Source organism: Rhipicephalus microplus, chromosome 10 (genome assembly GCF_043290135.1).
Source record: "Rhipicephalus microplus isolate Deutch F79 chromosome 10, USDA_Rmic, whole genome shotgun sequence".
NCBI classification, from domain to species: Eukaryota; Metazoa; Arthropoda; class Arachnida; order Ixodida; family Ixodidae; genus Rhipicephalus; species Rhipicephalus microplus.
In genome coordinates, this window is record NC_134709.1 from 20,497,101 (window position 1) to 20,509,989 (window position 12,889).

The 12,889-nt window shown below is 47.0% G+C and overlaps 1 protein-coding gene across 1 annotated transcript in view; it reads left to right on the top strand.

Annotated features, from left to right (window-relative positions):
* Positions 1–4,828: 4,828 nt before the first annotated feature.
* LOC119180929 (uncharacterized) overlaps positions 4,829–12,889 on the top strand; it is a 261,732-nt gene continuing 253,671 nt past the window's right edge. The window contains exon 1 of the mRNA XM_037432070.2: positions 4,829–5,664. The gene's annotated coding sequence lies outside the window, so the exon portion shown is untranslated. The remainder of the gene's footprint in view (positions 5,665–12,889) is intronic.

The following is a 12,889-nucleotide window of genomic DNA, read 5'->3' on the forward strand; positions in this document are numbered from 1 at the left end:
GTTCACCTGTACAATCATCATCTTCCTTAACATCATCGTTGTCGTCGTCATCACCATTCTAACTACGCCTACTGCAATGCAAAACCATCTCCCATGTTCTGTTTATCAACCCGGTCTTCACTTTCTGCTGCCATGCTATACCTGCAAGCCTGTCATTTTCATATACCCACCTAATTTTCTGTCTCCCTCTGACGCGTTTGCCTTTTCTTGGAATTCAGTAGGTCACCCTGTATAATGTCTCGAGTTAATAGAGAGAGACACTACGGAAAAACAGAACTTTGCTGGCGTGAGTGTGCGTGATTACTGTTGGACTGCATGCGTGGGTATGCTCAGCCGAGCGATAGATGTCGCTAGCGACCTCGCTAGAATGAGCGTGGAAGATGCGGCGCTCGCCGAATGCACCGCCGGAACGATGCAGATCTCCGTGGTCGATATTGGAGGGTACATCTCTCTCCATTTGGCGTCGCTGACAAGGTGAAGGCGGCGCAATTCGCCTCGCTCGAATGTCATCGCCGAAGGGCGCAGCAGATATAGCACTCGATGAGGCGGCATACTTCTCGCGAGTCCACGCGCGATAACAAATCTCAGTGGCGCGTCTTCCCCAGTAAAGCTCGCCAATTCGAGCCCAGCTCTCCAATTACGTTCCCGATATCTGCCAAGGGCATGGAAGGCCTAAAACGGGGCTTCAAAGGGATCTATGACTAGACTATTGTCTTGCTGGTTTATTCACAAGCCAGCGAGGCTTTGAACAGAAGTAATGAAAAATTCTGGAACATAGGGTGGTGCTGGAGCCGAAGTTTCAGCAATCGGTCATGTTTTAAGGGGCGAAGCTCCTAAAGCCGTGTTTCGGTCAATCCCTCGTATCTAGTTTTCGTACGTTTTTGGTACGTAACCACCTAGTTCTATGACTCACTCAGTAGGTGCGGACGAGCGGGCGGGCGGGCGGGCGGGCGGACGGACGGACGGACAGACAGACAGACAGACAGACAGACAGACAGACAGACAGACAGACAGACAGACAGACAGACAGACAGACAGACAGACAGACAGACAGACAGACAGACAGAACCATCCGAAGCTAAGCCCCACCCATCATCAGTCACTCCGTGGGTATTCTGTGACTTTTTTTTGGAGGCTGCAACTGTTAAGCAACTGCCACTGCAACTTCAAAACTAAAACTGGAAGTTGCAGCATCCAGGAAGACAAGACCACTAGTCGAAAAGTCGGCTCCAGCGACACCCTGAGTGCAAGAATTTTTACTCTCTTCCATCTTGCATCGTCACCTCAACTTCTGTCTTAAGAAGAAAAGTAGTGCTGCGATAACGGGAAACGACGAGGTAACTGCAAGTTAAGTCTGAAAACAAGCAGCTGTTGTATGATTATGCAAAATCGTAAGTGAGTGGTTTCACAAGTGACGAAGAGAAAGTTGTGTTTGATTACAGAAAGGTAGAAAGAATTTCATAGGTAAAATTTGAACACTGGAAAAAATATTCATTTCAACACCTCTTCATTCGCTCTAATGTGTCAATGTACGTTGACTCAGACTTCCATTGAGACTTCCATTGAGGTTTCACTCCTCATTAACCTTTCATTAGCATGATCCGTCAATGATGGACTTCATTTGCCACTTGATGTCACTTCATTTGTCGTTCTTCCCCGCTTAAGAATCTTCATTGATTCTTCTTTTAGTCGCGTTTATATTAATTTAAATTGAGCTCACATAGCCATGTGACAACATTATGTTTGTATTTACCCTTGCGAGAAGTTTAGTGCCATTTCTCTTCATACCACCGCCGGTAGAAGCCGCGGGTGACATCACCGGACTTTTTGGCCAATCCGTACTTGAAAGCTCTCACTTAAATCCTTTACTAAAGTTTTCAGATTTTTGTTGGAGGACCAAAAGTGGTCTTTAGATAACGAGGCTTTATAAAAAGAAAAAAAACAGAGCCTTTTGATGATTGGGAAAACGTGCGCAAGCGAAGCTTGCAGTCATTGTTCACAATATAATGCCCATGTGTCTCTATCTATCTATCTATCTATCTATCTATCTATCTATCTATCTATCTATCTATCTATCTATCTATCTATCTATCTATCTATCTATCTATCTATTTCGCATTGCGCAATGTTCCCACCTGACGTGAGCGTTCAGGTTTATTGCATATACAGTTGAACCTACTTATAACGATGCCGGTTTTAACAATGTATATCCAATATAAAAATAAGAAGTGGCTTAGATGTTTTATACGGTGAAATAATCTGCTCATGCAATGCCCCATGCCGCATTTTATTGCGATAGCAATTATATAAACTCTGGGCTAAATTTCACCACCGGCATTGACATCGGCGTCGCCGTTACTCGCCGTATATGTGTACGTATATATATATATATATATATATATATATATATATATATATATATATATATATATATATATATATATATATATATATATATATATATATATATATATATATATTTATATATATATATATATATATGAAATTGCAAGAAAGAAAAAAAAATCCTGAAAAGACTCCGGGGCGCGGACTCGAACGTGGGGGACCTCTGCGTCGTGAATGCGAAGCGATTACCACCGAGCCACCGAGGAGCACGTCCTTAAACGTTCCAATGCCAAGCTATTTATATCTACCATTCACCTCTGCTGACGGAGCTCAGGGTGGGGAGGGGGGTTCGTGTTTTCAGCATTACCAGCAAGATGGCGCAATGAGCGCGCGGCGCCACATCGGACGACGGCGCGTGCTCTAATCTTCCACGCGTGCGTACTTTGGCCCGCTTAGAGCAGGGAGGTGAGGCTCCCTCGTGCACCCTTATCTCGTGAGGAGAATCGTACGCCATGGCTGGCCTCGAGATTTACCTGGAACGATTCTGTTGTAGTTACCGGGAGAGCAAAGATCACTACAATCTTAGAAGTCTTCGTTTGCGAAAAGCGCGCGCTTTTCAGACCTGCGAAGTAACAACTGAGACGCTTGTTCGCGCGCAATGTACCTGTGAGTACGTTTCGCGGTCATGGGCACATGAGAAACACAGGGCACGTTTTGATCTGCTCTCCATTCTGCGTGTGACCTTCTAATTTGTTGCTATCTTGCTCATTGCTTCGCCTTTGCGGCAAAGATGTGACTTTTTGTTTGTTTGTAGCATGAATTCTGGTTGATGAGTGTCCGTAAATGAACGTAAATTATTAAAGAAAAGAAAGTCAGAAACTCAACGTGCCTCACTCCCACGCACATACCGGATGTCCCCCAGCACCCCTTCGGGTTCAAATTATGCTTCACCCCATAGCGCAGTCGCAATGCGGCAAAGCTAACTTTAAATTCCCCTACGGCGGAGATTTTTGCTAATGCCCTTTCGGAAATGGAATTTAAGCAAAAAGTTGAATTTTCGAAGTTGTAGCGTCTAAAACTTTAGACTCTGTCAAACGTTTGGTCTTTGGTGTTAGTAGTGGTCTCGTGAAAACGCCCGAATATTTAGGCATGTCCGAAAAATTGGCAGCTCTTTCATCCTTACCACTGATATCCGTTGGTATATCCGATCCGATATCATAGTTTTCACACAGTAGCCCACAGTGCCCCTATTTAGCTATTTTTTCTTCTGCGTAGAACCTGCTTATATCAATCATCGGTTATAACAATGGCATTTCTGTCACACTTTAATGTTGTGGGTTTGACTGTATAGGTAACAGGAGTCCCCGAAACGCTGTGGGCATCCTTCATGTGACCTGTAGCATACGTCACGGCGTTACTAAAGACCATCACGCCATGATGGATACGCGTGTTAGGAATTCAATTCCCTCCACGTCGGAATTTTCCTTGAATGAGCCATTCCCGACATCGACTTTAAGCGTTGTTCAGCAGATGACTTTTCGTCCGCCAACACGAAATACTGCAACGAAGCTACCGTAGCAAATATACTGCGCCCCCCTCTCTCTTTTTTGGGGGGGAGGGGGGCAAGTCACCTATATTCAGTATTTTGCATGAAAAATTTGACGTCATATACAACACATGGCATGATTTTCTACTTGGAAAAATTTCACCGAGATACCACATGTGATGATCTTGGTGAAAAGGACTATTTAGTTATTTATTTACTTAATTTCTGACTATTTACTAGTTTATTTACTTACTTATTTCTTGCGCTGCAGAAGTCATAGAAATGGAGTAGTACAGTGGACATCCCCAAGAAAGTTATTTGACGAAAATTATTTATGATTTTCCGAGTGGCTTTTGACTAATATGTAGCGCATTTGCGTGCCTTTTGGCACAAGATATTGAACAGAAGGGTACAAAAAAATATAAATTAAAGTTTATGTGAGTGCCGAAGCTCGAACATGGGAAGCTGAGAGGTCTGCAAGGTTTCAATGTATATATGTGCTGCAAGTTAAAAAGCGCATGAGTGGTGTCCAAATACTGAATTTGCGTTGAAGTAATTTCAAAGTAATGTCAACCCCTCTCGACAGTCATCAATATAATGTCGTTACTTCCTACCAAATGCTAATTTTAGCTCAATTCCACTGCATGAGAACATTTTGGAAGTGACATTAGTAGTGTAATTTTTTAGTTACTTTTTTCGGAATAATTTCGCCAGCTCTGCTTAAAGAGGACAGACGGAGCGGCGCTCCCTCGAATCTCACAACTGAAGAGCCCCGAGGCTTTCCTCTTCCAGTGTCCCCAGGACGTGGCTCCGCCTCTCGGTCATCGGTAGAACCAGTCACACTGCTCCCGCGGCTCGGCGGGTCTCCAGTGCGAAAGCAGTTCTCCACCGGCGCGCCGAGGTTCAGAAGCTGCGCGCGTACTGGCACGAGGCGTCGCATCCCCTCGAAGGAAGTGAAACGGATTTCTCTCCTCCCGCTTCCATCTTCTCTCTCACCTTCTTTCACGGCTTCTCCTCTCCGAACAACGTGAGCACGCGCCGACGTTCAGTCCTCCTCTCCTGCAGCGCAGCCGGTTTCACCGAGCGATCCACCGGCGTAACAGCCGAAAAGAAGGCATCGCAAAGAAAAAACAGAAAGCCCCACGAGGGCCTCACTACAGACTCGCAGGAAAAAAACGACGACACCGGCCGAGGTAGGCAAGCCCTTCCGACGCGACGACGAGAGACCGGCCGAAGTGCATCACGTCGCCGCCGGGTGCGGATAGCCGTCGCCGCTCGCCACCGATATCTCGGCGTGGTCCTACCCTAGTCACCTGCGTCTGTGCGGATAACAGGCGTCGCCACACTGAACCGTAGTCGGCCGTCTGTGAGGTGCCTGCTCCCGATATTGGCGCGACGCTTGCGTGCGTGCGTGAGAGTGTAAGAAGAAAAGCTCTCCAACACAACGCGTGCAAGCCGTACTTGTCTGATCGCGCCTACTTCGGGAGAATCGACGCTGTTCGTGGGGAAGCAAAGACAAGTGTGCGTGATCAGTGTTGTTTGTGCGCGCGTTTCGAAAAGGGGGAGCACTTCTCGACCATCGGATCGTGTTGTTCCCTACGTGCGTAGCGTGTCGAATCGCACGTGTGCCGCGGGCGTCGTATTCAAGTTGACTCGCGCGCGTTGGCGCGCGCTCCGGCGTCTCAGCTGTCAAGGACGCCGAGGGCTTCTCTCCCGGGAGGCGCGGGACACTGCTGCGACGCGAGGATGCTGTCGCAGTGAACGACGCGCAGGTGAGTGTCGTCCTGTGCTGCGTGCTTACAGCGTGGATTCTTCGCAATACCATTTATTGGCAGTGTTCAAATCTGATCACGGTGCCATCGACGTTAGCCTTTCTGAGGGTAGCCTGATTCGCTGAACTCAGACTCGGTTTTAAAAAGGGCCGCTAGACAACCTCTGCAAAAAGCAAGCCACAGTGGTGCAATGATGATGGTGCTTAACGGCTCACTTGAAGATCGTGGGTTCAAATCCCGTCCGCGGCGGCTACATTTTCGGTCTAGGCGAAAATCCGTGAAGCCTGCCTACGTAGATTCAAATGCGCTTTCAAGAACAGCTTTACTCATAATCATACCGTAGTTATGAGATGTTAAACCTGAACAAACATCATTCCCCTCTGAAAATATGACGTTTTAAAAAAAATGCATCAAGCGAACTTTCTAGTCAAATGCGCGTTAGAGCGATCAGTAAGCTGCATTCTGTTAGGTCATCGCCTTAACCGCACTTGCTGATTGGCGTATGAGAAAGAATGCGGTTGCTGATTGTGGAGCACCGCATTATGGCTCGCCAAATTTAAGAATCAATCAGCGATTATTAACACCGCATGATGAGTTGTGTCACTCGGCAGTCAACCATAACACCGAATGTACAGCCACTTTTTTCCCACATCAACACTGAATTCAAAGTGGCTCGCGTGATGAAATAAATGCTGCTAGCGGAAATTAGCTCAGGCCACACCATGCTTTGTAGGCGCAATTTAAAGCGACTGAACACACAATGAACGCTTGTTTCGTGCCACGTCACTAACAGTCGCCCAACATTTGAGCCAATTTCAGATATTTGATAGATGTCTCCTACGCCATGTTTCAGATATTTCATAGATGTCTCCTGGTATAGTGGCTAAGGTACTCGGCTACTGACCCGCAGGTGGTCAAAAGCACCGGAGCTCTCTACCACGGCGCCTCTCATAATCATATGGTGGTTTTCGGACGTCAAACCCCACATATCAATAAATCAATGAATCATTCAATCAATTACATGTCTCCTAAACGCATACTGGTTGTCTCAAAGGAAAACATGGTGTCGAAAATTCCATCTGGATGCAAATCGCGAAGACGCAACACGGAGGCGACCATTATCCTTCTGGGTCGGTCTGCTAGGCAAGCGACCACTAAAGAGAGCTATAATTTTCCTAGACACCTGTGATGCAAATTCACAGGTACATCTCGAGAGCTTGTTCATTTACACGGAAATTGGTGATCTGTTTGAACGGACAATACGAATGCAGGATAAGAGTAAACCAGCTACGCTGAATATTTAGTCCTTCGCATTCACTGGTATGCGGTAGTCTTAGTTGCCGCAATGGTGACATTACAATGCTCAGCGCGCGCGCTGTCACCCTTCTCGCGGCCTTGACATTTATTTATTTCAAAAAAAAAAAAAAAAACCAGAGGCGTTCATTACGAGGGTACTACATGGATGGGAGAGACATCGTTTTGTTAAGCATTTCGAAATTCGGTAAAAAATTTTTGCCAAATAAAATGGAGAGGAGCAATGTACAAAAATCATGTTCAAACGCAAACATCATGACATATCAACCGGATTCACCAGAAAGTCACTTCAAATGGCATGAAAAAGGAAAATTAACATACTATGATTAGGTGGTCAGATGAGCAGGAAGGTGGTCAGATGTGCATGATTGTGTTCCGTGGCAATGTGTCCCACTCGGTTATTGTGCGAGGTAAAAATGAATGCGCATAGTCTGAAGACTGGCAGTTCATACGTTTGACTTTATATGTACGATCACGACGGGGACAGTTGCTAGCCGTGACTGAAAGAATTCACCGTAGATAAATTGATGACGATTGAGCTTATGAAAAAGTATTAACCGGGAAATTTTTCGGCGAAGTGCTAAGTTCACCAAGTCTGCTCTCTTCTTTAACGAGGTCATGCTACTGCAATGCGAATAATCAGAAAACAAAAAAAAAAAATGAATCGCACAGCGCGGTTCTGCAGGGATTCTATGTTATTGATGTTATATATTTGTTGTGGGTCCCAGATGGCAGATGCGTATTCTAATTTCGGACGGAGCAACGTTGTGTACGCTAGTTTTTTTTTTTTTTTAACATGCAGCGGTGCTTCTTTTAAGATATGCTCGAGGAGCCCAATGGTGTAGTTAGCACAGGCGTGGGTAATATTATGTGGTTATTCATGATAAGTTTGATTGGTGATTGATGCCAAGATATTTGTATGTGGTGGCGAGTTCAACGGCACTGTTATCGAGGGAGTAGGTGATTGGTGTGCGTTCCTTATTAGTAAAAGACATGAGCTTAGTTTTCGGAATGTTCAATGACATTAACCAGTCTGAACGCCACGTGTTCATTACATCTAAATCACTCTGTAAAAAAATTGCAGCATATCCACGGAGTGAATGATGGAGAGTGGGGCGAAGAATTCGTCCGTCCATTCGTTCTTGCTTCCGTCCGCCCATGCGTCCGTCAGTGTGACCGTCCATGCGTCCATCAGCCCGTCCGTGCGTGCGTCTGTTCGTGCGTCCGTCCCTGCGTTCGTCCATGCAGCCGCCCCTGCGTCCGTTCATGCGTCCATCCATGCATCTGTCTATGTGTCCGTTCGTCCATCTATTCAACACTCCAAGTACCACCATCTCGCATCTTTTCATCATATATTCCCCATATAGAAGCACCGCCATCCAGCGGACATTCCAAGGACTAAACGAGAGGTGGCACACGCACACTTTCTTACGGCTTGCGCTTCGGGTCCACTTCCCACCTTTAACCACCTCGAGTTCATGGTATATACTAGTTCACTGTATTCATGGCACTGCGGCCGAACGCTCGCTAAACCTTTCGAAAACCAAGGAGGTTACGCCCAGCGAGTATGACGTAGCAAACTTTTTCAGTCAGATAGTGCTCAATGTACATGCCAATGGCTGCTAATGGGAAATGAGAGGCGGAGAATTCGGCTTTTACTTTCTTACGGCTTGCGCTTCGTATCTACTTCCCATTTTTAACCACCTCGAGTTCATTCATGGTATATACAAGTTCATTGTATTCATGGCACTGCGGCTCAACGCTCGCTAAACCTTTCTAAAGCTAAGGAGGTTACACCCAGCGAGTATAACGTAGCAACCCTTTCTTGTCAGATAGTGCTCAATGTACATGCCAATGGCTGCTAATGGTGATCGCAGCCTGCGCGTTAATTAAAAGCTGAATGCTCCTGTCTCTCATTCCCCATTAGCAGCCATTGACATGTACATTGAGCACTATTTTTTATTGTTCAACAACGCACAGAAGAAGTCTCTCACCGGCATCACCTTGGAGGTCAAAATGTTATACTTGTTACATACTAAAATGTTACATACTAAAATGTTGGAGGTCAAAATGTTATACTGTTACATACTGTATGTTACATACTACTTGTTACGTACTACTCTGATCTCACACTTATAGCAAAGACGAGCTAAGTAGATGCACGCAGACACGCGGAGACAAGCCGACGCTGCCGCCACAACACGCAAGTTTCCTAACACTGCGGCGTGTTTATTACGTAACAACAGACGACAAAGCCGGAATTTCATCAGTGAGCGAAATCCCGCGACGCAAATTATCGCACACTGCGTCGGCCATCCAAAAAAGGAACACAATCTGTCAAGCGTGGCTAAGGGGATTAAGCCGGCTTGCACTTTTCGCCTACGCTAATCCCGCGAAAGGGCGGCCTCGCGAATTACGCAAAGCGCCCCCCCCCCACCCCCATAAGAGCCTGCATGTACCGCGCGCAACGGTATACGAGTACACATAGCTTTCGAGCACTTACGCGGCGAGAAGCTCTTTGGACGTGATTTGCCGCCTAGACTCGTGGATTATGCCGCACGACGTTATGTCCAACGTTGAGGCGGATGGACTTAAGTGCGTCGGTTGCAGCGTCTCGGTCCACCGTGCGGGATGGTAATGTCTCGACTCTTTTGTCGACGTTCAGGGAATTAAGAGGTATAGCCACGTGGCAGAAAAGAGTGGAGTGTTGTGTCGTCAACGTTTCCGACAGTCCTGCCTTAGCAAAGTTTGCACTCGAAACGCTAAGTAGACAATAAACAGAAATAAAACAGAAGAATGAATTGGTGTGCGTTACTACATCACCGTTCTAAACACAAAACCAATACAGAAAAACTTAGACGATACTTTGGGCTTGAGAATAAAACGTGACAGCGTCAAGGGGCACCGTTCGCATCGCCTTCTCAAGCCAGGCTTCGCACCTCGCTGGATGCCTGAACCATGCCGGAAGGAAAGGAACCCCCGTGGGCGTCATAGGCGTGCGCACGAGGAGAGGAGAAATGGAGAGAGGGCGCCCCCCTTAGTCACCTAATATGGCGTCCGAGATGGCGAGAGCGCGCGCGCGCCATCTCAGAGGCCATGCGCGCAGGAGGGGAGGGGCACGCCGCCATCTCGGAGGCCATGCACGTAGGCGGGGAGGGGGGATGCTGAACCCCTCTGAAAAAAGGGCCACTAAACCACTCCGAGTTCAGGGAGGGGAGGTTGGTATCTTTCTAGCCTTCTCTATCCTTCCAAAAAGGCTTCTTCGTCACTTATTTCGTGGTTGTCGGCTACACGTCGTTATTGGCGCTCTCGCAGTTCGATTAATACAAAGCGAAGTGAAATCAATCGACCGCGTACGATAGACATAAGGCAAGGAAGAACGCTTGGGCAACTGCATAACGAAGCAGGCTAGAAGACAATTCAAGCTTGACATTTCTCGCCTACAAAGCACTGGAGAGTAAGTACTCTAATGACATCACGTCAATCACCGTTATGACGCCACGAAGTGCCCTAAAGAGATGACAAACGCCAAAAAAGTAAAAAGCAACAGGCCTTTTTTTTCTATTTTCGGAGGCTGCTTAAGGGCTCTTTAAATATTGCAGCGATGCACCCTAACATCGCGATTTAATACCCAGACTTTCAAGGATTTTCCTCCGCATATCAAAGGGCAGTCACTCTGTTCAAAAAATGCAGTGACGCACACTGTTTACAAAAGCACTAGCGACACGTGGTGTGTTCCAATACTCACCGTAGACGGCTAAATAGACAGCTAAATGGACGGCGGCCATCTCAAGTCCCATTCCTATTCTCGCGTAGCCGGCAAAATAGACAGCTCCGAGAAAACCGCATCGTAGACAAATACTATGCATGCAGCTACTTTGCTGTCTAAACAAGATGGCGGCTCAACGAATCTCTCAGATATATCGTGTCTTGCGGGAATGGTCGTCTGCACACAAGCAGACGCTTGTGCAGTATATCTCAATGTGAGTAGCCGTTTAACATTTTCTTGATTTCAGTACGAAATAAGCCAGAAAATACAACTGTTACGCTTGGCGTTTTCTTTTCGATGCGAGGTGGCGCCTCGTCGGGTAAAAGCCGTCCAGACGTGTTCCGATTCTCGGACAGCTTGGGCTCGGTGCTGTCTTCTAGGCAGTCTACGTAGACTGTCTACGTGCTGTCTAAGAGTTGGAACACAGCCATGGTTCTTGTGCAACCACGTGAACACAGCCGCGGTTCGTGCGCACAGCCACGGTTCGTGTGTCCTGCTTGGAGTGCAGCAGTCGAATTGCTGTGGCAGATATGGAGCGTGAATTGTACGTTCCAAAGTCAGATACAGAGCAACCGCCGATTACGGAATGCAAGAATTCGGTGGAGCGACAATTCTCGGAACGCCGAAATGAGCGGGACTTGAACGGAAGTTCGCGTGACGTATTCCGTGCGGGCCGCCTTTCATCCAGTCGGGCCGTCCCCTCGCTGGGTTTCCGTGTACCCCTGCACCTGTCGAGGCGCACACGTTTCAATCGCCTACTTGGCGAGAAGGTCGCGGGCTCGATTCCGGATGCGGTGGTCGCATTTCAATGGAGGCGAAATGTTAAAGGCCCGTGTATACTGTGCGAAGTCACCGCACGTTAAATAACACCAGTTGTTCGAAATTTCTGCAGTCCTCTCCTATGGCGTCTCTCGTAATCGTATCGTGGCTTCGGGATGTAAAACCCCAGATTTTATTATTAGATATGGCGACAGCAACCCCGATTGAATCTACGCGATTCGGCCGAGCGCTTGCAATTTGTCGTTAAAATTCAACATAAGAATAACAGTCCGAGCTCGTTATAACGAAGCAGCATGAATGAATGAATGAATAAACTTTATTTGAAATCCGGCAGTTTTCACCGGGCGAGGTGGCGGAAGAGGGCATTGACCCCTGTCCCTTTCCGCTCTCCGTCGATTATGATGGCGGTGCCTCAGGAAGGATAAATTAGGTACTTGCGTCCGGTATTCGTTATAAACTGTACATATGGGCACCAACAAGTCTGCGATCAGACTCGCGCGAAAATACTGCAGATTTGAAAAAAAAGAATCGTCCCAGGTTTTCAACCTACTTCACCGACGCTTTGTACTCCGTGATACATCTGAAGGCGACAGGGCTTCACGAAATACCAGCGCGAGTTTGTGTCGTGTGTTCTAATTGTTAATTTCATTTTCTTTCTTTCTCTAGCTCCTTGTAATATTCCCTCTTCTTCCACCGGCCAAATGTAAGGCTGCCGACCGAAGCAAGCTTGGTTCCCTGCCTTTCTCACTATTTCTCTCTCTTTGTAGCCTCCCACGCCCCCTAATGGAGAGCCCTGCACACGCCTGTGGTTGTTCCGGTAGAGGTGAAATGGCTGCCGCGGCTGGATATCGAACCTGCAACCTCGTAGCCTACAGAACGGCTCAATTGTCGAAGACTGAAAGAAATCTGCATGCGCGTGAGGCATATTGCATGCGTAACATATTGTCTGTCACACGCTTACGTGCAGCTCTTACCGACTTCGTGATAGGCTGACGCATGCAGCGTATAGTGGCGTGTGATATACGGCGGTTATCAGAACAATACGAGTTTTTTAAATACATTTTTGTCGTTGTAATTTTTAGCTGATTATTTCTGCGAGTATTTTCGAGAAATTTAACTTTTTTTGCAGCCGGAAGAAGCCAGTAAGCGCGCGCTATGGTGCTTTAAGTCTTGTCGTCCTATTTGAAACATTTTCTTGTTTTCGCGAATGCCCGGCGTATGGTTCCTAGCCTACTTCCTGATCGCTAATTAGGGAGCTGTCTTCCTCTTCAGGAGAAACACTCACGACCGAAGAACATTTCTATCTTATCGTATTTCCGAACGGCTTCCTCTACGTAGCGTTGTCCTCGTCAGCTGTATAGT